At 42.4% G+C, this 24,058-nt stretch overlaps 1 protein-coding gene across 3 annotated transcripts in view; it reads left to right on the top strand.

The window, feature by feature from the left end:
• Positions 1-24,058, top strand: part of sema6cb (semaphorin 6Cb) — a 135,058-nt gene that overhangs the window by 13,955 nt on the left and 97,045 nt on the right. For 2 of the 3 annotated variants that reach the window (XM_079504244.1, XM_079504242.1), the window contains exon 2: positions 6,336-6,438. The gene's annotated coding sequence lies outside the window, so the exon portion shown is untranslated. Of the gene's footprint in view, positions 1-4,526; positions 4,610-6,335; positions 6,439-24,058 lie in introns of all 3 variants that reach the window. The other variant, XM_079504243.1, reaches the window with a different exon arrangement.

Below are 24,058 nucleotides of genomic sequence, written 5' to 3'. Positions count from 1 at the left end.
AGAGAGCTGTAAAGGGGATATTGTCTATGGTCAGTATGGTGATAATGCGGCGCAATGACGGTATAGGCAGTAGCCTAATGCATACAACTTGCGCAAGCATAAAAAAATGGGTTTTAATTGTCGGGTAACGTAAAATAACGTAAAAATACTTTTCTCAGAAATTAATTTGTAACTTAACAGGATTAGTTTCATGGGCAGTAATCCAGTAACCTAACAACGTTACTTACAAAAGTAACGATGCCCAACACTGTTAAAAATGGCCTATGCAAAAGTAACTGACTATAGGTTACTGTAAAAGGACGTCATGCATGACAACCACAAACCAGGTGCTGCGGTGATGATGATTCAGAGCTGTTGTCGTGAGTTCTTGTCGTTCTTTGGTACTATTACTTGAGTTGTTGTCGTGAGTTGTTGTTGTTCTTTGGTAGTACTTGAGTTGTTGTCGTGAGTTATTGTTGTTCTTTGGTACTATTACTTGAGTTGTTGTCGTGAGTTGTTGTTGTTCTTTGGTAGTACTTGAGTTGTTGTCGTGAGTTGTTGTTGTTCTTTGGTACTATTACTTGAGTTGTTGTCGTGATTTGTTGTTGTTCTTTGGTAGTACTTGAGTTGTTGTCGTGAGTTGTTGTTGTTCTTTGGTACTATTACTTGAGTTGTTGTCGTGAGTTGTTGGCGTTCTTTGGTACTATTACTTGAATTGTTGTCGTGAGTCGTTGTCGTTCTTTGGTAGTACTTGAGTTGTCGTAGCGCCCCCCCCCCCCCCCCCCCCCCCCCCCCCCCATATTATAGGGCAATTTACTGTACATGCATAGTGTGTAATAGGTAGAGTTGATGTTCAGTGATCCAGATTTATTTATTTAGGTATTTATTACTTTGACGTTCAATTCAAAGGTGTGTGTGTGTGTGTGTGTGTGTGTGTGTGTGTGTGTGTGAGAGATGCAGGGTTGATTCCCTTCACACAATCAGCGCCGGGATTTCTTTAAAAATAGAAGCTTGGGGTGCCGGGCAGATATGGTACCGGGGGCTTCCGTTCCTCTGAGGTCTCTGTGGAGGGAATGTGGCATCATCTCATATTCCACTGTCTGGTATCCATTTACTGAATCGATGGAAAAGGCAGCCTCCAGGTGTGAGGTTCAAATCAATGAATCAACATTCAATGCTTTCAATTAGATCAACTACAGGGGCTACCCATATATCTAGCAATCATTTACAATGTTCCAGAGGTCAAAGATCGACATGCTTACATCCAGTACATACTCGTTAGTGGTTTTCAAGTTGTGGTTTTCAAGTGGTTCATAGTAGTGAAGGATGATGTTTACATTTCCTCAGCAGTCAAGCTGTAGGCCAGGCACTTGCCTCCTCCTTGCTCATTCTTGTTACTCGACAAGGGCAGATAGCCTAAAGCTGGCACTGTTGGCTCCAGACCCTTCTCTGAAATTTTCCATATCATTAGCTGTGTGTTTAAAATATGTTCTGTGAGTTGTTTGTCTCATGCTGTTAAATGGAATCCTCTTGGATTGCATAGTTTGAGAATGAGACGCGTCTCCCCATTTGCCTTGTGTTGCAGGGAAAGATCAGTTACCACATGCTGTTCTGTTATGTTCAAAGACTTGCACAATCTGACCAGTACTTCAACTTTACCCCATTCCCTGCATTACTGAACCAGTGATTCTAACAGACTGAGACTTGATCTATGGCGTTAAAACCCTTTCTACCTCAGTCACTATTGTTGTACACAACACACACTCACTGAACTCATTTAGGGGCAATTTGTAGTCTGCAATCTTGTTCTGCTTTAAAGTGAGATAATGACAAACGTCTGCTGCAGCATGTACTGGAATTTGTTTTCTGCTGCCCATGCTGCCTTATGTGCCTTGATATTTTGGGTTGTTTCTCTGAAACTGCCATAATTTAAAAGCTGATCTATTGGAGGAAGTCTCACAGATGGCAAACACAAGTACCCATCGATCAACATTTCACTGTACTCCTGAAATAAGAAATTAATAGCGCTTTGGCTGGGAGCCCATACTTATCATGCTATCCCTTGCTCTATTGATGTACAACAGAGCAAGTTTAACATCCTCCTTGCACCCACAAAAACGCTATCAACTTTGGAACAGGAGCAGAAAACAAGGTACACAGTGCCTTAAGCCTAATGTGGTGCAGCAGAAAAGTGTAGTGCAAGTTTCGTTGGCAGAATACAGCATTTTTGTCAGTTTAAGGTACGCCATTTACAGTATTTCAAGAAACATAATACACAACAGTTTTTCCACAGATGGGTAAATTGGGCTTTAGTCGAATCTTATCAAAATGTGTCCTGCAGCTGGTCACTATAGTATGCCACTCCAGACACTGCAGTCTGTCCTCACTGCTAAAGCCATTCCAGACACTGCAGTCTGTCCTCACTGCCAAAGCCATTTGCTGTGTTCCAAGTAGGATGTCCAAAACCCTTGCGTATGAAGAAAAACGGTCTAAGTAATTTGTTGCCAAAAATATATAGGAAATCCTCAGTGATTAGTGATTACTGTAAGTTACAAGTGCTCAGCCATAAAAAAAGCATCTTCATAAGAGACTGTGAAATTGAAGCTTTGGTGAATTGTGTTTAGTTCTCACTCCCAGTGGAAACTACAAACAATGGGGAAATGAATTGGTGGTAATAGGAATGAGTTTGTAAAATATTAGTGACCGACCGATAATGGGTTTTTCATGGCTGATACCAATTAGTAGTGATCACATTTTTTAAGTGCAGGGAGCTCCTATTTAACAGCATTTCTTATAAATTGAACTGATTTGTTTTTAAATAATGAACCAAATACTATACCAAATAACGAAATACAAATGTTTTGTTCTGGCCTGGGCCGTGGCTCAGCGGTCCAGGCACATTGGCTGGTAATCCAGTCTGGCAGTGTGCAGCGGGTTCGACTCCCAATCCCGACGGCCCTTACTGCATGTAACCCCCCATCTCTCTCCCCATTTCCTGTCAGCCTACTGTCTGTCCCTCCATAAAAAATATAAAATAAAGGCGAAAGCCACAAAAAAAAACATTTATAAAAAAAGAAAAATGTTTTGTTCTATCAATTGCAACATTATAATTAGCTCCCACTTAGCAGCATTTCTTATAAACTGAATTATAAATAAAACATGACACAGTTCCCCAAAGCTCTGTTTCCCTGTAAAAATATAAATTAAAATAAATAATAACAAACTTGTGGGAGTGTGAGTGTGTTCGTCATGATTGTGGACTACTCCCATTCAACAGCACCAGTTGCAGAGAGGAGGAGCACATACGCCTTGCATAGAGATTTATGCCTTGTGCTAGCTAGCCCTTAAACGGTAAGACCACTTTTGTAGAGGTTTGGCTTGTGTAGTTACCTTGCTGTGTGGACAAGAAATCAAAAATGATTGCTCCAGTGTTGAAGTGTGAAATTGATAATTCAAAATATGCTCCTCATTGACTTACATTGTACGCTGAAACAGCTCTTGAGTCACTCTTTTAGTACGTAAACAAACACAAACAAAGTTGATTCAGACAATATAGAGCATCAGCAAAACTCATGCTCTTTTATGTTTTTATAAAAATGTTAACTTCCTGTTGATTTTACTACCGGAATTTGAAGATCCGGATCCACGGATCCAGTCCGCGTTTTCTTCCTAAAAAAAATGGCAAAATCAACAGGATGTTTATAAAAAAATAAAACTGCATAAGCTCTATATATTGTCTGAATCAACTTTGTTTGTTTACGTACTAAAAGAGTGACTTTGAGAGCTGTTTCAGCGTACAATGTAAGTCAATGAGGAGCATATTTTGAATTATCAATTTCTAATCACTGGAGCAATTTTGTTTTTATTTCTTGTCCACATTTGGAGTTACATCATGGCAAGGTTACTACACAACCCAAACCTCTACAAAAGTGGTCTTACCCTTAAGCATCCAGACAGTTGTGCCAGTGGCAGCCTTCTTGATACAGTATCAACATTCAAGTCTGTTGGGATCCTGGGCCCAAGTCATAAAACTTGAATAGCACTGGAGTGTCATTTGATAGCCTGAACCTGACACAATATGCTCCCCTCAGATTATTATTTTTCCAGAGCAAAAGTTCAATTTAAAATGAAACGGCATTGGCAGCACAGTAGAGAAAATTATGACAGTCAACTCATGTTCTTTTCAAAATTGGACTATACCAATCTACTCTGGAAAGAAGTCAGGATCACATGCCATATCCAGTTATATATACCTGACTGTTATACACATTGTCAGAGTTACCCGACCCGTTGTATCTGTCTGTCTGTCTGTCTGTCTGTGTTAAACTCTCATCACCAGGTTTTCCACATGGAGGAAAGCCTGGTTTCGGATTCAGATTATGCCATAATCATGGATTATGATTATGATGGATGGATGGATTAAAACAAAAAAAGGTTTTAAATATTTCACTTTATATGCGCAATGAATCTAGAATATATGAAAGTTTCACTTTTTTAATTATATTATGAAAAAAAAGAACTTTTCTACAATATTATTTTTTTCTTAGAAGGATCTGTACATTGGAGAAGTTGAAGACTATGCAGAAAAGTGTGCTGTGCCTCTGTGGCTACTTCTGATGCCGGCTTAAAGGTGGCACACCTCTCCCATGTACCCTCCTCCCATGTACCCTCCTGTACCTTTTTTGTACATAATTGCGAGGTGGAATATTGGCACAACATTCCCACCTTGAACAGCCGAAGGGCTTTACAGTAGTTTGAGCAGCTTCATTTTACTCTCAATTGCTAATTGCCATTCCTTTAACACACGCGTTATAGTATAATTGACAAGATACCGTGACTGCCGGGATTGTTTAATTACCTTTGGAGCATAGGCCGAACTATTTGCGTCTTTGATCCATGAAAATCCGCTTGAAAACAGTCCCATGAATTGTTATTGAGCCGACAAAGAAGCCACTTCCGCGATCCGGGTCACAAAGAGCAAAGCAAGCTAAGATTGTCCCTACCCCCACATCAGCCTCACGGTGGCGCTATAACAGGGCAATTCCTGTTTTTACCTATAAATGCATCAATTTGTATACAACTTATGTATGCACACTCCCTAGAGGCCATGGACAAACATTTTCCCTGCATCCCTCCACATCTGCCGGTTATAGCGCCACCATGAGCCCGATTTCTGCAAAACACATTGTTTATGTTAGTTGCACAGATTTCATCCAAATCTCACGCAAATCGGTACACATGATCTCTGTAGTCATGTGATCACGACGAGTCTGTTGTACTTCTCAGATTGGCTAAGATTGCCTTCCAAAGTCTTCAGGAGTGGCCCGTTTTGTACAAAATGCTGCACATGTCCTGCTCATCCAGAATTCTATCCTCAGAGATGCTATGAGTGATCTGGCTCTGCATTTCCTCAACAAAATGAAGAAAATTGTTGGAAAAATCAAACAAACCAAAAAACATGTTTATATTACTCCTAAACAATTTGCCTAACATCACACACACACTCCTATCCTCCTGGTGGAGACCTGCGCCCAGAAGGGCACTTTTTCTAGTTCATACTGGATCACTTGTCCACTAGTCCCTTCCTAACATTTTAGTCTAGTTTTTATTTGTTGACGAATTGTCAATATATTTAGTCTAAGTTTTCGTTGTCATAGCTTAGTTTTTATTTTGTTTCCATGTAGTTTTCATCAGTGAAAAAAGGTAGTCGACGAACATTTTTCGTCATGGTATTAGTCAACGGAAACAACACTGCATTGGACTCGGTTTCCCAGAAGCCCTTGCAAGCCGGCGGTTGGTTGATTTCCGGTTATGTCGTCATAACGCGTCCGCCTCGTCACAATGTCCGCGACAAAAGTGGATTTTCATAATAACCACCTAACAACGGCGAATTAAACACACAAATAGCGGGTTTAGCGTATTATGTGTGGAAAGACAATGGAATAAATGTCGTGGAACGCGGGTTATGTGTAAACAAAAGAGCATTAGTGAAAGTAAACACAACATATCCAGCAATTACGTCTGACATCAGTGTTGTTGAGAATTCTTGAGGTGGAAATGATAAGCATTAGTGATTCTCAGATGTTGGCCCCATTCCTTTGAAATGTACTGTGCATGTGAGATATTTACCAGATGGCAAGACTGCTGCCTAATTTTACAAATTGATGCTTGATAACGGCTTATCTTGACATCTTGATGTGTTAATTACTGGTGGAGGCTTAGATTGGATTGAAAGTAAGAAATTATGTTTTCACCTCTTCTGTACCATACATGGTGAATGACAGGCCTGTCCTGTCTTTTGTCTAGGATGTTTTCATAGACATAATTCCAATCATGTGATTCTTTTCCACCTACAGATACATTGGGATGTCTTCACTGAGACGACCTTAACCAGCTAGTGCCAATCTTCTATATTCACCTGTTTGGAAGAGATCCCTGTGGGTTGTTTTGAATGCCAAGGTAAGAATACTAAAAATTACAATATTGCTTGCTTGGTTGTTGGAAATGGATATGAATACACTTTTCATCATTCTTAATGGCTTTTTTAGCTAATGAAGCAACTTTTAAAATGACACGGCAGCAATTTATAATAAGAGGACTATTGGTCGATGGTATTAATTTGATCTATATTTTTTTTTAACCAATGTGTCCATTTCTTTACGGAATATGTTTAACATAAAGAAAATTACTTGTTGTATCATATCCCCTGCCATAAGCAGAGCCCAGTGGGTGCTGTGGATGCCAGTCACCCATGACCAACGATCTCTAGACTGTCCTCTGAACATTCTTTCAGAAGACTAATGGTCTTTACACACCGGGAGCGTGACGAATAAACAATCCAAAGATGCATTGCGAATATGACACAGTAATAAATCCACTTAAAATTGGTCAGGCCAACCAGAAACATGAAAGTAAACATTTACAATCCTGTGGTGATACCTTGATATTTGGAGAAAATGTTGCTGTTTCAACTTTAGCCCAAAGAAGAAACACACCATGTCTAATAATCCCTGCATGTGCAAAACGGTTAAAGGACCACTTCATCCATTTTCAACTTTATCTTTATATACAGCATTTGGTCCTCATTAACACAATCTACGCCGGGATTCCTTCAAAATAGAAGCTCGGGGTGAAAGATATTTCCCTCCATAAAGCCCCCTCCCCCCCCCCCCCCCCCCCCCCCCCCCCTTCCGTTCCGGAAAAAAAAACCTTGCTCTCGTTTCGATAAAATCGTTCGATGATCCCTCACGTTCATATTTTGCACGAGAGGCAGGTCATAAGTCAGAAATGAAGAGCTTAGTATATCCATCTGATCAAAATGACCATGACGTGTGTACACGTCCTAGCGCATCTTCAATGATATCAAACGAGAGAAGAATATTCAGATTTTTTTTGATTTTTTTAGTTGGACTCCAAGGCCACCATACGCTTCTCTTTTCGTTCATGCGCGGTCTGGTCACTTCCCTGTCCGCTGCAGAAAGAATGCCTCGTATCTCCTAATCTAGGGCGCTCTCCATGGTTTTGATCTGATGGATATACTAAGCTCTTAAATTCTGACTTCTCACCTGCCTCTTGTTCAAAATATGAACGCGATGGATTATTTAGCGATATTATGGAAACGAGTGCAAGGTAAACAAGCAAAAAAATATCTCTAAAAGCGCTCATGTCTTCCCAGCAACCCAGAGATTCTATTTTTTTTTTTTTAAAGATTTTTTTTTTTGCGGCTTACGCCTTTTATTGGTTTTTTGAAGGGACAGACAGTAGGCTGACAGGAAACGGGAGAGAGATGGGGGAAGACATGCAGTAAAGGCCGTGTCGGGCTCGGGAGTCGAACCCGCGGCACACTGCGACTGGATTACCAGTCGGGTGCCCAGACGGTTACGCCACCGCCTGGGCCAGAGATTCTATTTTGAAGGATTCCCGGCGCTGATTGTGTTAAGACTTTCCCTCACTAACACGAGTTCCACAAGTTAATTGACATAGAACAGCTTCCCTCCCGAACAAGTCGCAACAGACTTGAATTCAGCCTTGAGCCTTACACGTGTTACGTTTTCATTGTTTAATTCGCCGTTTTTAATAACTTTTAAGACTTACGTGGTTTTCCTCGGACAGAGTGACGCGGATGATGCGTTCGGATGACGTAACCGGAAATTGATGAGTCACACTGACTTGCTAAGGCTTCTGGGAAACTGAGGCGCAATGTTAGTCTATGGCTCGTAATGGCCGTGTCCGTGCACTGCAGTTCCTCGTTGCTCTTGTTGTCGGGTCTGCAGAATATTTTTGGACACTATTACAACATTTTAAGGAGGATTTTCATGAAACGGATCGTGGCGTGGTGGTTCCTCAAAGGTTTTTCAAAATGGTAAAAAAAACATACTCTCCCTGCGCCTTTGGCCTGGTGGAGACAAAAAGGAGGGATAAGGAATAAAGGGATAAGGCGGTGCGCAATATAGGGTCCTTAGTCCGAGTGTGCGACTGGACAATTTAGCCTTCAAGATGACCTCAACTCTTCATGGAACCTGATCCACTGCTGCCATGCAACTGTATTTATTAGTTTTTTTTATAATGTAGTTGGTTCACAGTGTTATTAATTATGTTAATTATGTCAGTATTGCAATATTTGTTTGGCTGAGGTGTCAAGAATGGAATCGTCTGCAGCCTCAGAGACGTGGTGTTTTCAGTGGAAAGCAACAGTATCTGGCCTGGCATTCCCTAGTGAGCTTGAGTATGGACAGCAGAGGACAGGGCCATGGTACGTTGATGACAGCCCACCTCATGGGACAGATGGAAACAGATGGCTGGCCAGATGCAGGTCTGCTATGACCTTGGAAGTTATCCGAGGGAAAAACAGCAGAAATGTCTCAAACATGAAGATATGTATTGGAATATATAATATATGTTTTGCTCCTTTTTTAAGTTTGTTATACTTCATGGTATGTGTTGGCTAACTGATTGTGAAACCTTAGCATGATCCTTTTGAAGTAGTACAGTAGATGGGCTCTTGGGACCCTGGCGCAACATATTTAGATGCGATTGTGTGAGAGGAGACTTAAGTTGGGAGCAACTGACATCATCAGCCTGACACTGTGCTGGCCTCAGGGGATCCAGACAGAGAAGCATGTTTGGCATGTGTAGGGAGGTAGAGTGTGAATGTGTGGCAAGGGGCGGGGGGTCGGAGGTGGCAGGCATGTAATTGGGGTGATGAGATCTCCAGAGCAGAGGGGGAAGCTTTATTAAGACCACTGAAGTCTGCTGTGCATGGATGATTATCTACGCTACAGTCTAGTCTACACATCTGCACACAGACGCACAACCGTCTATTCCATTTCCTCAAAAGACTGCAACAACAAAAGGATGGAGTTCGCAACCTTCTTTCAATTGCAGATAAGACAAAGGAACCAATCACTTGAAAATTATTGATGGGGTAGCAGCAGTCCACAGTTAAACATTGTACTAACGTGCTGTAACTTGATGATATTGTAATTGGGATGTGCCCAGAATGTAGTCAACAAACAACAATTGATTACTAGTCAATAATATCATCCCCCCCCCCTCCAATACTATCTGATGTAAAGCTGTGCTCAACAACTAATTTCACTGACATTTAAACCATTTTCACTGTATTTCAGTGTTGACTAGCAGGAGGCAGGAGCTAATATAGTGATTTAACTGATTGTGTTGACCCCCATGGCTTTTCAGCTAGCACTACCCTTAGGTCAAAATGTCCACATGCACACAAAATATCAATCTAATGAAGGGATTGACAACACTTTGGTCCCAGGTGACATATCAAACTACTGGCTAGATTGCCAATGCCCAATTTGCAGTGCAACCTCATGCTTCCATAGGTCACGTGGGGCATATAAGCAGCTTAACCTCTTGTTGCTTTGTACTTAAAAGTGCTCTATACATTACGTTTTATTTTTACAGTACAATTACAAACATGTTTTCTGAACATAAGATTACAAATGTAGGTACAGTTAAGTATATAAGATCAGGTCACAAAAATCTGTTCACAATTACCATGTAATTACCATTGCATGGTACCATACAAAAGATTGGTGCAACCAAATTATATGTTGGTGGCAATGACTGAAAGAATCTTAAATGTAATGCTGAGTGACAGCACATTTCTGATTATACTCTATGTACTTTCATAGCAGCTTGTACATTTACTTTTTCAAAATGCAGCTAATGTTAGCAATATAACAGAACATTTTGCTGAAGCCACAGTGGGACATGGTCATGGGAGAAATGAATTCCCCCCTTTGTTCTTTGCTGCAATTTGGCTTCTGAAGAAACTGGCTGGAGGCCTCTGTGTTCTCCACCTCGCTGGTACCTTGTTAATCTCCCCAGCTCTGGCTGGAGGATGGAAATGTTTGCGACTTTGTGTACATACATGACCCCTTGAGAGACAACCCCATTCCTCTTCGAGACCCTTTCCAGCATCCCACTCCACAATCCTGGATGGATTGGATAATCCTGTTCTCTGGTCAGGGTGGGGAGATTGGAGGCTTTTTCAAAGCCCTTCTGGCCAAACTTCAAAGTCACAGGGATACAGGGGCTTGAGATGATGGGGGAGAAAATGAGGTCTGCTTTGCATGAAAACTCTGCTCCGGGAGTGTTACCTTTACATCCTTTACCTTTCCCCCATGTCACACTGGCAAATGTACATCTTTAAGGGTACCACGTTGTGGCTCTAAAACACTGTTTCCCAAACAGTGAGTCGGGACCATAGGCGGCCTTTCCTATGTTTTATCCGTTTCAATTGAAACCTTGAACGATTACTAATGCCATTTCTTTTGGGTCAAACCTTAGATTGACTGGCCCATTTAGACGCGTACGTAGTACTACATCTCTTCATCTACTTCCCTGATGACTTATATGAATTTGCACAACGTCGTAAACAACTGCAAATGATTGGATGGTGTCTTGTACTTTGTAGTTGCCAGTCTCCCAACCAAGACAGACCAAGAATTTATAGCACTATAATTGCATTAACTGAGAGGATGACCATTGTGAAAGACGAAAATATTGTGCAGTCTCCTCTGATCACGACCTAAGTCTTAAATTAATTTACATCATTTTTTTCTTTGCTTTATCTGTCCTCATTTAGTATTCCATTTTCTATGTATTATGCATGAGCTTGATGCTCCAGAACAAAGGGCAATGCAAGAGAATGCATACCAAACACCCCGTGACCAAAACAACAAGGCACTTCCTCGTTGATGACTACCTTGTTGCTGCGACGCACAGTGGTGTCGGGCTGCGGGGGATCGCGTGTTTGTTTCACTCAAGTCCCTGCATACTTCGTTGTTGCATAATGCTGTGTTTAGTGAGGCTCTGGTTGGCGTTTGCTGCGTGACGTCACACCACAGGAAATAAGGAAGTGGACATCTGAGAGCCAGATTTTAGTGGTTAAAATCCATATTAATGATGTGCACGTAAATTATATAACCCAGCTGTATTGTCAAACAATGGGAACAAGTATATTAGTTAAATGTCAAGTTCGACCCTCAATTTCTAGTATTGATGCTAAGCTTTTTCTAACTCAAGTAGATGTATTTATGCCTTCCATCTCAGAGAATGACTACTTACGATACCGTACTGATTATTTGGTCTGTAACTGGAAAGTAATTTATTTTTTAAATTAAAGGCTTGTGACTTAGTTAAATTAAATGAAGGTCTCTGTTACTTGTATCTAGGTTATTCCTAAATCACATTATTGTCTCCAGACTATGTTCTTGCCCCTGTCCGTCCATCCGTCCGTCCGTGTCCCTGTCCGTCCGTAATTGTCTGTGTGCAGCTAATCTCCGATCAGTGTGGAACTTTGCACGCACACTCCTTGGATGGCAAAGGATTTTTCCAAAGTTTGCAGGAGTGGCTCGTTTTAAACAAAATGCCTCAAATCATGAACTGCTTGCTGTAAAACTTTGTATGGACATTCCCACTATGCCAAGGAAGAAAATGAATGCCTACATTTTTCGAATCAGCCTCATGGTAGCGCAATAACAGGCAGATTCACGTTTTGACCTATAGCTTGAACCTGGCCGCAATTTGCAACTCTAGATTTTTTTATGATGGGATGAATCTAGAGTTGCAATACCCTCCATTGACTCCCCACTCATCCAAATTGCTTTTGCGATCTGCTTGTATTAAACGACGTTAAACTCACCAACATTGCAGCTGTAGTGAAAGCTTGAATTATCCTCTTTCAATCTGCAAAGCGTTTGTTTCATAAAAATCCACCGTAGACATGTTATGAGCTACTTTCTGTCCAAGAAATTTTGTGCAGGTCGTGCTGCTGCCTCCTGCATTATGTGCAAATTCGAAACAGGTGGTACGCAGTGCCGTTCAGTGACTTCGACGAGTGCTTCCAAACTCCATCACTTCGAAAAAGAATCGCCTGCCCTGCACAGAATGTCTTGCTTTGGTTAAATTTATAGCATCACAATCATTTCAACCACTTCCTCCATTTATATGTTGGCTATTATAGATATATAAAATAGCACATCACTACTTTTTTTCCCCTTTTTTTTAAAAGATCAAATTCTATAATTCTGAATAATTTAGAGTTTGTTTTTTACAAAAAACGTCGTAAAGGAGGTCCGTGGCAGAAAACCTTTTCAGATGGGTTGTCCACGGCCAAATACTGTAGATATCAATTTGGATGTCCTTGACTTTGACGTGAAAGGTTTTGAGGACCACAGTCCACTGGTTTACAGGAGTGCATGGTAGTGTAGGTGTCTCAAGGCAGGGAGACCCTTAGTTGTGGACAGACTATTCAACAAGCCCTGTTGACAGCTGAGCAGAGCAAGATGGCTGCCTTCACACACACACTGCAACATAGACATATATACATAGACGCCTCATTTGCCGCTGCAGTTCATTGGAGCGACGTGTATCCCAATGAAGGCGGAAGTGCAGTGCTGAAGGCTTTTTTTTTTTTTTTTAACAAATCTTTATAACAGTCATGACAATATACATTACAATACAAAACAAGACAAACAAACAAACACAAACAACAAAGTTATTAACAATACAACATCAGAGCCAGGGGGGATTAGATTACTAACAGAAAACATTAAAGAGTGAACACAAAGCAACAGTTCTCCGCATCTTTCTTATTTAGAATTGCTGAAGGCATTTGCTGAAGGCGACCGTCGCTACCCAAGTGACGTCACTCATGTGACTCGTCTCTCGCTGTCACTCAAGTGACTACTGGCCAATCACAGCGCGTCTTTTCCGGGACTTATGTTACGCACGCGGAAGCTTGACAAGCTTCCGCTTTGCTTCCGCTGTTCTTCGCAAGGAATGTCGGGAAAATTGTGCCTTCAATTTTGACACACGCCTCAGAGCCGGAAGGGGCGTCTATGTATATATGTCTATGCACTGCAACCCTGAACATAATCTAGAAACCAGCGGTTCTTAAAGTGAGGTTTGGGGAGCCCCAGGGGTCCTTGAGGGTGTTCCAGGGTGTCCGCAGCTAAATGACAGATTTAGTCTGAGCGTATACAAATGGAACCAAATGGACCAATTTTACACACTCAGTGGGGGTCCGGGGCTTAATAGTAATGCATACAAATTGTGAGTCTGTGACATTAAAAAGTTTGAGGACCACTGATCTAGACATTACCCGGACATTATACTATGGACCTGATTTAGAGTTTCTGAGAAAATGGCTGATGATACACTTAAAGGTATATTCAGTGATTTCACTTAATTCAAATATCACTTATTTGTTCTTATTTTTTGGATAATCCTCCCTACTATAAAGTGTGCTGACCATATAAGGAGTTCCTCCCTGTCCCCAGTGAGCCCCTGGGGTCAAAAAACCCTAGTTTCGGTTTGGGCTTTGGGTGGCAAAGCCTTCATCCAATCAGGATGAGAGGGGCCTTCCTCCAATCATGATCGAGTGGGGCGGGCCTTGGTGCACATGCTGTTGGTCTGTTGTACTTCCCCCACTGTAGAGCGTGTGCATGTGCACATCTTGTTACCGGGTGGACCGGGTATTTTTCCAAATCACTGAATGCTCCTTTAAAAGGTTGTGCTTTTTTCTCTCAACTGTCTGTCAAATACAGACAAATTTATTTCTGAGAGAGGACTCTGAGCGAGTTTATTCTCATTATTCATTTTGCTTAGGAATTATATGGTTGAGGTAATATTTGAGGAGTACAGAATTAGTCCAGGTTTTATTGCGAACATCATGCTGTGACTGTGGCAAGGCACTGGGAATTTTATCTTGGTGGCTCTCCTGTTTCATATAATTGATGTTTACAAATTCCCTAGGTAGGGCATTAAGTGAGATTGCAGTATTAATTGCCAACGTATGCCTTTTAAATGGGTAATTGCAAACTGTTTGCTGGAATGCAAATGCCCTCTGCTTTAGTTTGTTTACAGAGAGAGAGACCAGTCTCTTTTTCGGACAAACTCTGAACCTAAAATGCACACCCTCTTTTTTTGACCCTTGGTTTTCCCAATCGATCGTATGATGATAATACATTAAGAACCATATCAATTATTTCAACATAGTTTCTGCACATTACATGAATTCAGTTAATGTTGTCTTTCTTTGCTTTATGATAAAGCTCTTTCCTAAATCTATCTGCTTTAAGAAAGAGCTTCATCGTGACTACCTAGCCTTGACCCCCGCCTTGGGCATCTGACCCATGATAGATGACTGCTCTATGGTTGCCGACACAGTTGGACACAGCCACTAAATCTACCCCTATCCCTTCACTCCCCCATTCTCACTATCGACCACCTCCTGCCGCTATAGAGTTCAAGTGGGGAGGTGAAATTAGTTAATTTTCATTCATCCTCCTCCTATTCCCTGTATCCAACCTTCAATTTTGTGCTATTGTGAAATGAAAAAGCAGAGCAGTCTGCAGCCCCACGGTCTGTCGTCCCATCTTGAGTCTCTCTCCCTGCATACTTAGCTCACACATTCAGGTGGGGTTGATCCATGGGGGTAGTAAGCACCCTCCTCGTAAGCACCTGTGCGTCTCATGGAACCGGGGGGTTAAGAGGTTATTGGATGAGGAGATTACAGAGGGTGGGAGAGACGAGTGAGATGATAGATTCCCTCCTCTTTTGAGAAGGTGGAGTAGAGAAACCTTTTCAAAGATAATGCACACGTGCCACACACGTGAGTGCACGCCATCAGTCTGCTCATCCCACTTGCAGTTATTTTCAATCACCCCCTTCCCTTTCCCCCGGCGCCTCCAACTCTCACCCTCTCTATTATTTATTCCCATCTTCCCTCTCTCTCTTGCGTTCCCTTTTCTCATGTCTCATCGCCCCACTCTTGGAGCTGTCTTCAATATGCCTGTGATTGGAGGACACGGACCATGAGTGAACCAATCTCATCCCCATTCATAGACTCTTGGAGCCCCGTCTCTCTCTCTCCATCTGCCCTCTTTCCACACCAGCTCTGCTTTTTACAGCTTTGTTTCTCACATCTTGTTAAGTCGCCTTTTTCTCAACCGACTGACTTGCCTACTGCGCAAATAAATAAAAGTTGACTTGACGACGTCACAAACGAAAGCCTTGGTACGCTGTACAGAGCCACAGCCACTGTGTTCCTCTGACATAATTACTGCTGAAACGACTGCTTGTGGACCCATCATTACTGATAATCTCCAGCCTTTATCTGTCGTGGCCAAGACACTCTTATAATGTCAGGATTGATGTAAGGATGTGATGTTACCTTTAAAAGTGATCAAAACGTGGAAATGACGAGAGCTTTTCACAAGCCATGCCACAGCCAATATCCTCTAACACAACATTTAGAATAACAGTGTTTGGGGGAAATGCTCAAATCTGCAAAATGGCCAACCTATAGGTTTCCATGGCAATCCGTGTTCTCTGGATCCAAAGTGGAACAATGGAACAATTCCATTACGCTCTGATTGCCCTGTCAAGCACACTTTTGCAGAGGTGTTGTTCAGTACTTGGCTCTCGGATTTAAGTCGGCGCAGAGCGCTGGAGAACCCTGGATTGTTTTTTCCCCTCGGATCAAGTTGTCAACACTTTTAAAGATTCAAAAATGTCATGGTCGTTTTTCCTCCATATGGTTGTGAGGTTTGCAATGTTTCCTTTGCTGAACCAAAAATGGTTTATTCACTTCATACCACACCACAAAATGTACATGCTCCCAAGCAGGCTTGTATAGCACCAAACGGGCGTGGGAATGTGCTAATAAAGGATTTGGGAGTAATTGCTGGCAGAGAGCAACCAAAACACAGCAGGTGGAAACAAGTGCCGCTACCCACCTGTGTGGCCGCAGGCAGCTACCCTGAGGTGAAGCCAGATTCTCAGGGAAACATTCACACGCTAACGCAAGGGAATGCATCACTTGCATCTCAGTACGTCTGGCTGTTTTCAATCCTGGTTTCAAACCATTTTTGCTTTCCCAACGATGCAACAATCTATTTGGAAATGTAACACTTCATTGCTTGTCCGAACTCTTGGCACTGAAACAAGTAGCCTGAGCATTTCATTTAGAAATCTTATGCTTAATTGTCTCCACCAGGCCGAAGGCATGGGGAGAGGTTATGTGCAAAACAAGTTTTTGGACAGTACACCTACAGATTTTGTCCAAACATCACGCAAATTGGTACACCGTCTCTCTAGAGCCATTCAACGAAACGGGTCTTTCAGATTTCTCAGACTCCATCCTGATTGGCTAAGATTGGCTTCCAAAGTTTGCAGGAGTGCTCAGTTTCAAACAAAATGCTGCAAATCATGAACACATTGTGTGATTTCCGTGAAATTGTGCACGCACATTCCCACTAGGCCGAGGAAGAAATGCCACATGAACATTTTCAACCCAGCCTCATGGTGGCGCTATAACTGGCCGAAAAGTGTTTTTACCTCTAACTGCACGGATCTGTGGATAACTTTGTATGCCAACTCCCTAGAGGCCAAGGAAAAACCTTTGCCTGGAATTTTTCACATCTGCTCTTTATAGCGCCACCAGGAGGCCGACATATGTAAAACACATTTTCTAATATTACTCCTTCAGATTTTATCGGAATTTCACGCAAATCCGTACACATGCTCTTCATAGTCATGTGATCAAGACGGGTTTGTTTGATTTCTCATAATCCACCCTCATTGGCTACGATTGGCTTCTAAACTTTTCAGGAGTAGCCCGCTTTGTACCCGTTTTGTACAAATCGCCACAACTACTCAACGCAGCGTCCAATTGTGGTGAAACTGTGCATGCATATAGGCTTTGAAAGAAATGCCACTTGACAGTTTTCAAATCAGCCTCATGGTGGCGCTACAACAGGCCAAGCCGTGTCACACACACACAAGTTTATATTGCTAAACATTTTGCCAAACATCACACACACACTCCTATCCTCCTGGTGGAGACCTGTGCCCAGAAGGGCACTTTTTCTAGTTTATACTTGGTTGTGCGCCGAATATGATATGATAAAAATGGAAGATGTACAACCTCAGAAGTGCTTGTGCGCTTGTAGATCAGCTACATATTGTCGGCACATGACATGGTTACCACAGCACGCAACTTAGTATAAATTACAGTAGGCTTCAGTCATGCATGGTAGACAGCATGACACACTGACACTGTAACCCAGTTTGCTGTGCTGTACCACATTTACAATATGCATGTTATACATACACACAGTATTCACACATAACTACTGTAGACACTGTAGTTTCAGAGGCTTTTGGGACTTTCCACCACTGGTTTACTTACTGGCAGATCTCATAAATTACACTTTTAATTTCAGATGCATAACTAAATGCCAATGTATGAACCTTTTTATTGAGAAAAGGATATCCCCTTGAGATTTATCATCTCGTTTTCGAGGGGGTCCAGCAATGGATGCACTAATGTAGCGCTCAAAATCTATTTGATAGTCATTTGTATTTTTTCATTTGTAACTGCTCGTTGCAAGCAGGATTTCTGTATGATTTTCTTCCCCCACAGGTATAGCACAGCACGGGGATCATTGCCAGATTGCCTGTTACAATCTCCACTCAGACATGGATACGGTACACGGTTGAAGACAAAATGTTAACAGGGAGAAGGGCATTGTATTGACACCGAAGTAAAGTTCATCCATGCGTCAAGTTCAACAAGTCAGCCACTTTTTCTTCGCTCTCCCTCCATTCCTCTGTCCTTAAGCCTTCCTTTCTGAAGCCATGTACATCCTCTTTTTCTTTTCAAATGGTAATAGAACTGAACCATGCTTGAGCTCCTTGGCAAGAACTGAACTGTCTCCGAAGAGAACGTTTATTGATGTGTAAGAATCTTTATAATTTTTTTAAGATTTGCTCAGCATGTGCAGAGAATCTGTTGTTCCTGTTGGGGAACATTTCTGTCATGTCCCAGCTGTTTACCACATTATTGTTGTTAGGTATATTGAAACAAAACGCACAATGCTCTCTGCCCTCTCAGTGCCCCCCCACCACCACCACTCGCCATATAGTTTCTATATACTACTAGCTTAACCACTGTTGATACTTGCTGATGCATGTCTGACTTCTGCATGCTACACTTGAATGCTGTCCAAACTGACAAAACGAAGTAGGTGAGATTTGCCTGTTGAGCGGCTTGCTCAAGCCAGATTGGACAGAGAACAGTCATTTGTCAGTCACCAGCTAAGCCAGCAAGTGTGGTCCTTTAAGGCATTAGGTTTGTATAAACAGGCATGTAATCACAAGTAAACCAGTGAAACGGAGGAATCCCTCATTTGCATGCATGGTAAAATCCTGAGTGTTAATTTAAGTCTGAGAGTGCACACATGGGACCCCTGACAAGTTGTATTTTACTGTGCACACTCCAATGTTTGGTAGATCTTGGAGTGTATATACACATCACACCACCACGAAGAGGAAGGAGATCAGTACACATGGCTGGGTTTTCTGTGATATTTCTCCAAATGCCACATGTGCAGACTTACCGGTATGTATCAAGACCAATTAAGTACCAAGAGTAGAAAGGGTTAGACTTTTCTTTTCTTTTTTACAAATGGCTTTCAAATGGAAATGAATGAATGCCGCAGCATTACAAATACAGATTAAGATAAAGAGCGTGTGTGTGTGTGTGCGTGCGTGCGCATACAGAGAATGTGGTACTGTAGATTTAAAAAAGATATAAAATCAGATGGACTGAAAAATGAGAGATTGAATGCGATGGACTGACAAATAGATAGATACCTTTATTATCCAGCTGGGGAAAATCAGGCGCCCAGAGGCACAGCAGTTAAGGTTATAACTTACATGTAAGTATAAGAAAATAAAATAAGTACTGTAGTATACAATAGAAACAAGGCAAAAGAAAGATGATATGCATCAAGGAACAATAATAATAAAAATACTAGAGCAAACAAAGGTAAACAAATAAGGTGTCTATATACAGTCAATCAGTGCTCATAAAGTGTATCTTAAGAAAGACGAGAGAAAAAAACAAACATTCAGGATGGCATCCAGCTTCCTTGCCACCTCCTCCACTGCCACCAGACGGGACCCCACAACGGAGCTTGCATTTCTCACAAGCCTGTTTAGGTTGTGAGTTGTTCGCCCCTAACCCCCAGCATGTTACTCCGAAGAAGAGAGAGCACTCAATTTACAATTTATTGTATTTACAAACACAATACCACCACAATGTTAGGAAGACCTGTCAGGTATTGCTATATATTAGCTCTGAGCAGATCTGCCGTAGGTTGCCACCTCACTAAAGACCCCTCCCTTATACCACTTCATTACCCTCTAACAACACTTTTGGTCATGCTAATTTCAGCCTATTTTTCCAATAATTAAACTGCTGGGTTAAGCAGCACTAGTTTGTCTCTTAGCTATTTATTTTGTATGTGTGTGTGTGGAGGCGTCCATTGGGAGTCGGGACCTGCACTGCAAAATCCTGGGTCTCAATTTAACACCAATATTTCACACTAACCTGAGTAAAATTGACACCAGGATTTCTTACTGTGTGAGCTGGTTCGTCATAAAAAGCCATGGCAGTGCATGTGCCTGCATATGCTGCTTAACCACACTCTGTTGTCCCAGAGCGCTGCGGCGCCATGTCACAGCTGCTGTATTTCAGCATGGCAAACACAGCTTCCCCAAGGGCTCCAGACGGACGATCACAATCCCTGCAGCAACACCATGCCCCAACTGAATCTTTTCTTCTTTGCCATTGCATTCTCTCTCCAATACCCACATTTCTTATATTCAGCATTCATTATGGGTGCATAAATAAGTAATGCAGGATCAATCAGAAGAATCTTGGCCGGGAGGGAGGCTCTAGGGCTGCATAATGGAGACGTTTGAATAAGGAGCCTTTGTTTTTTAAAGGGTTTTGTCAGACAGCCTTCCACTGTCCTCCTGTGAATCTTTTTCTTAATTGAATGCTGCCCAATGCAAATTGTCCATAATTTATGGACGTACGGTGACAGGAATGGCAGAAATCCTATTTCTACAGTAGATAGTTCATGTGCTCAGACTGCTGAGTGTCATGTTCTGTCGGGTCTGGCAGTCTCCCCCTTCAGGATCCGACTCATGATGTTTGTTCACACTCTCTCCAGTATCTTATTCTCTACAGCCTGTGTTTAGCTCTCCTTCTTCCACTCTCCTCCTTTTCACCTTTGCAGCTGCCCGTTCTCAGCCTCTGAAATGCTAATTGACTTTTCACTGGCACAAGCTGTAATTGGCATTTAATCACCGCTTTACATCATGTTTTGATATTCAAATCAGTCATGTCAGCTCAGTGAAAGGGGCTTCTTCACTGTCTTGTTACTGTTAGTCACAAATATTGCAACGGTAAATAATAAATCGATATTGATTGTGCTCACCTATGTACTACTACCAAGGCCAACTCAAATGAATGGGGGGGGGGGGGGGAGTTAAATGCAAATGCTGGTTTCTATTAATGAATTTGCTAATTGTTTGCCACTGCCTCTGTATTATTGATGTATCTTAATATTATTTAGTCTTATTACAAAATGCGGTATATATCATTAAACAAGAATGACGAGTCATAACTGGCAGGTGCAGAAAGCTCTCGTTTATTAACATCTATAATCAGTTTGTGTGCTGCAGCCTCTACCTCAGCTCACGGCTACACGTTGCGACATTCAGAGTTTGGAATTTATGCCGTTCAGACAATGGGTTCCCATTGGTTTAGAGGCAGCCTACTGAGCCTAGAGACGAGGCAGCCATGAAAAATTGTCTACTATGGTCACTACTAGAGGTAGTAGTGAATATAGGCCACCTGGCAAAAAGAATTGTGGACAAACAAGACAAAACGACCCCAATTTGGATCTCGGACTGCCAATCTACAATGTCAATAATCTATGACCCATGACTCCAAGCCAGGTGTAAAATGAAGAACGTTACCTCCTTGGCCTGCTGTGTGTGTGTGTGTGTGTGTGTGTGTGTGTGTGTGTGTGTGTGTGTGTGTGTGTGTGTGTGTGTGTGTGTGTGTGTGTGTGTGTGTGTGTGTGTGTGTGTGTGTGTGTGTGTGTGTGTGTGTGTGTGTGTGTGTGTGTGTGTGTGTGTGTGTGTGTGTGTGTGTGTGTGTGTGTGTGTGTGTGTGTGTGTGTGTGTGTGTGTGTGTGTGTGTGTGTGTGTGTGTGTGTGTGTGTGTGTGGTCTTGCCTCTTACAGAGCACACGCAAAATACACATTATTACAGTACAGGAATGTTTCAAGACCAAAGGTCTTCCTCAGACTTCCCAGCAGCTGTCATAATGTCCCGTTTATTTCTTTTACAAAATAAGCTAAAAATTCCAAATATTGCAATAGAAACGGGCAACTAATCTCTCTCTCAAAAAAACAAGAAATGATGACATTCGTCATATTATTACCAGCAGCTTTTATATTTGCGGCGGTGGTGGTCCACAGTAAAACAAAATAGCAGATCTACAAGCTCCCAACGTGTGAAGATATGAATAGGATGCAGTGTGAGCTTGTAGATAGGCTATTTTAACTATTTTATGTATTTTTGATTATTATATATTTTGTAAAGGAATGGTTTTGGTCATACAAGGTTTTCACCTGACAGCAATATATCTGACAGCAAAGTATCAGTCAGTTTGACCAGATTGCATTCAAATTGGCTACTAATAGGAGTATGAGGTTTCCACTTGACAGCACTCACGCAGTTGGTTTGATTGACACCCGAACACATTGACATGTTTCCTAAAACGAGAGTCGAAAATTTTGTAGAGTTATGGGTCCATTTGCAGGCTTGGCAGGTCTAAAGAAGTCCCGCGGTAGCCTGCGTGGGGGTCCGCGGGTAGAGCCTACGGGCTGTGGAGGTCCCCGAGGAGTTCGGCGTGGGGCGGAGGGGGTCCGCGGTAGTATGCGTGGGAGTTCGCGAGTACAGTCACTGAGACTCAAATGTGTTACTGTCTGTTACCCATTAAATCAGCGAGTCTGCTGCCACGTTTTAGCGGCGCTCTGCTGTTATTTGCCCCCTCAATGTCGTAACTATTGTATTAGTTGGCTCTGGGACAGGTTGAAGCCAGTGCGATCATGGCTAATGCCTGGGAAGGTGCATCACAGTGCGTCGCATTGGAAATGGCCAATGCGAACTGTGTAATCGTAATACCTAGGCACAAACCAACTATTGTCGAAGAACAATATTGATGTAACTAAGAGATTCGCTGAGTGAGCTATATTTTTTATTTAGAAGGAATAAGCAAAAGCGTGATACGGCAATTCCTCCTCCTCCGTCCGCTGTGTCTCCTGCATGAGTAGGCGATAGTCGAGATGACACTTTGTGGAGTGGGCGGTGGCTTCCGTGCGTGCGTGCGTGTGTGTGTGTGTGTGTGTGTGAGCCAATGGAGAGGGGCTACAATGTTGCCAGGTCCGCGAATTATAAGCGAGTTGGAGTGCGTGTAAGTAACCAGGCAAGCAACTGTTAGGGCCAAATCAAGTGTGGCTGGAAATATGCGGACTTGGCAACCCACTCTTCAGCAACTAGCGGTGTCAGTCTACCGGTCGCACGTTTCCCATGAAAACATTAACCAGCCGCTTTAGCAAGCTGCTGGTAAAAAGTAGTATTAATAGTCCATTTTATTTGTTTGTTTATTCAGCTGCTAGGCTGTTTTTATCCAGGCATTGTTTTTGGCAGCGCTCCATGGCAGTCATGCAGATGTGTGGTGGGAGCCCTGGTCGATAAGTCAGGGTCATTCTTCCGCCTCCTTTCAATGCTCCAGAAGGAGTTCCCACGCTCTCCGTTTCTGGCGGAAGCGAGATGAGAGTAGGCACTAGGCATGGCTCAAGACTAAATCAATCTGATTTGGAGTTGCTTCTTTTGGTACAGCAGCACAACATGGATCTATGAAAACGGATACAAGACAACACTGCCAATTGTTTCCCCCTCAGGGATATGTCCGTGAGCATATGTCCGTGTGAGCATAAACACTGCGCAGTGTGTGAGCACACACACACACACACACACACACACACACACACACACACACACACACACACACACACACACACACACACACACACACACACACACACACACACACACACACACACACAGCACAACATCATACACACATCATAATATAACACATCAATTACCATTCAAAGTTGAATATGTTAAATTCATGTTAAGTAAATAAATTGACCAGTGATGGTCAACTCTCTGGTAGCCTCGGTCCCAGGCTTACTCATCTGCGAAGAGAAAAGCCTGGTCACAATATAAAGCAGAGAGTGCATAGCCGGAAGTGTCGGTCCGGAACATCCATCAGATGTATTCCCCCGGATTCGATATTTTTTAACCAATCACATCACTTTTTACATTCACGGAGACTGTAAACAGATTTGTAAAGTGTCAACGTAATTTCCTTGAGCGGTACTTCCGCCAAAATCCCGTAAAGCAATGCACTCTAGTGACTCTGCAGTGTATATTGTGCCCAGCGTGACTCTGATGGCCTGATGATCTGCATACTTTGTTTGCAAAGTATATTACGTCCACAGCTCTGACACACCAGGTCTCCTGTAAAGTTCCCCTACAGGAGACCTGGATCAGAATGAATAGGTTCTTCTCACTTGCCCCCTCAGTCTTTGTTTTGCTTTCCTTCTTG

The sequence above is a fragment of the Electrona antarctica genome (genome assembly GCF_951216825.1).
Source record: "Electrona antarctica genome assembly, chromosome: 6".
In the NCBI taxonomy this organism is placed as follows: Eukaryota; Metazoa; Chordata; class Actinopteri; order Myctophiformes; family Myctophidae; genus Electrona; species Electrona antarctica.
The sequence above is the reverse complement of the archived record's forward strand: the minus strand, read 5'-3'. Positions and strand labels throughout refer to the sequence as shown.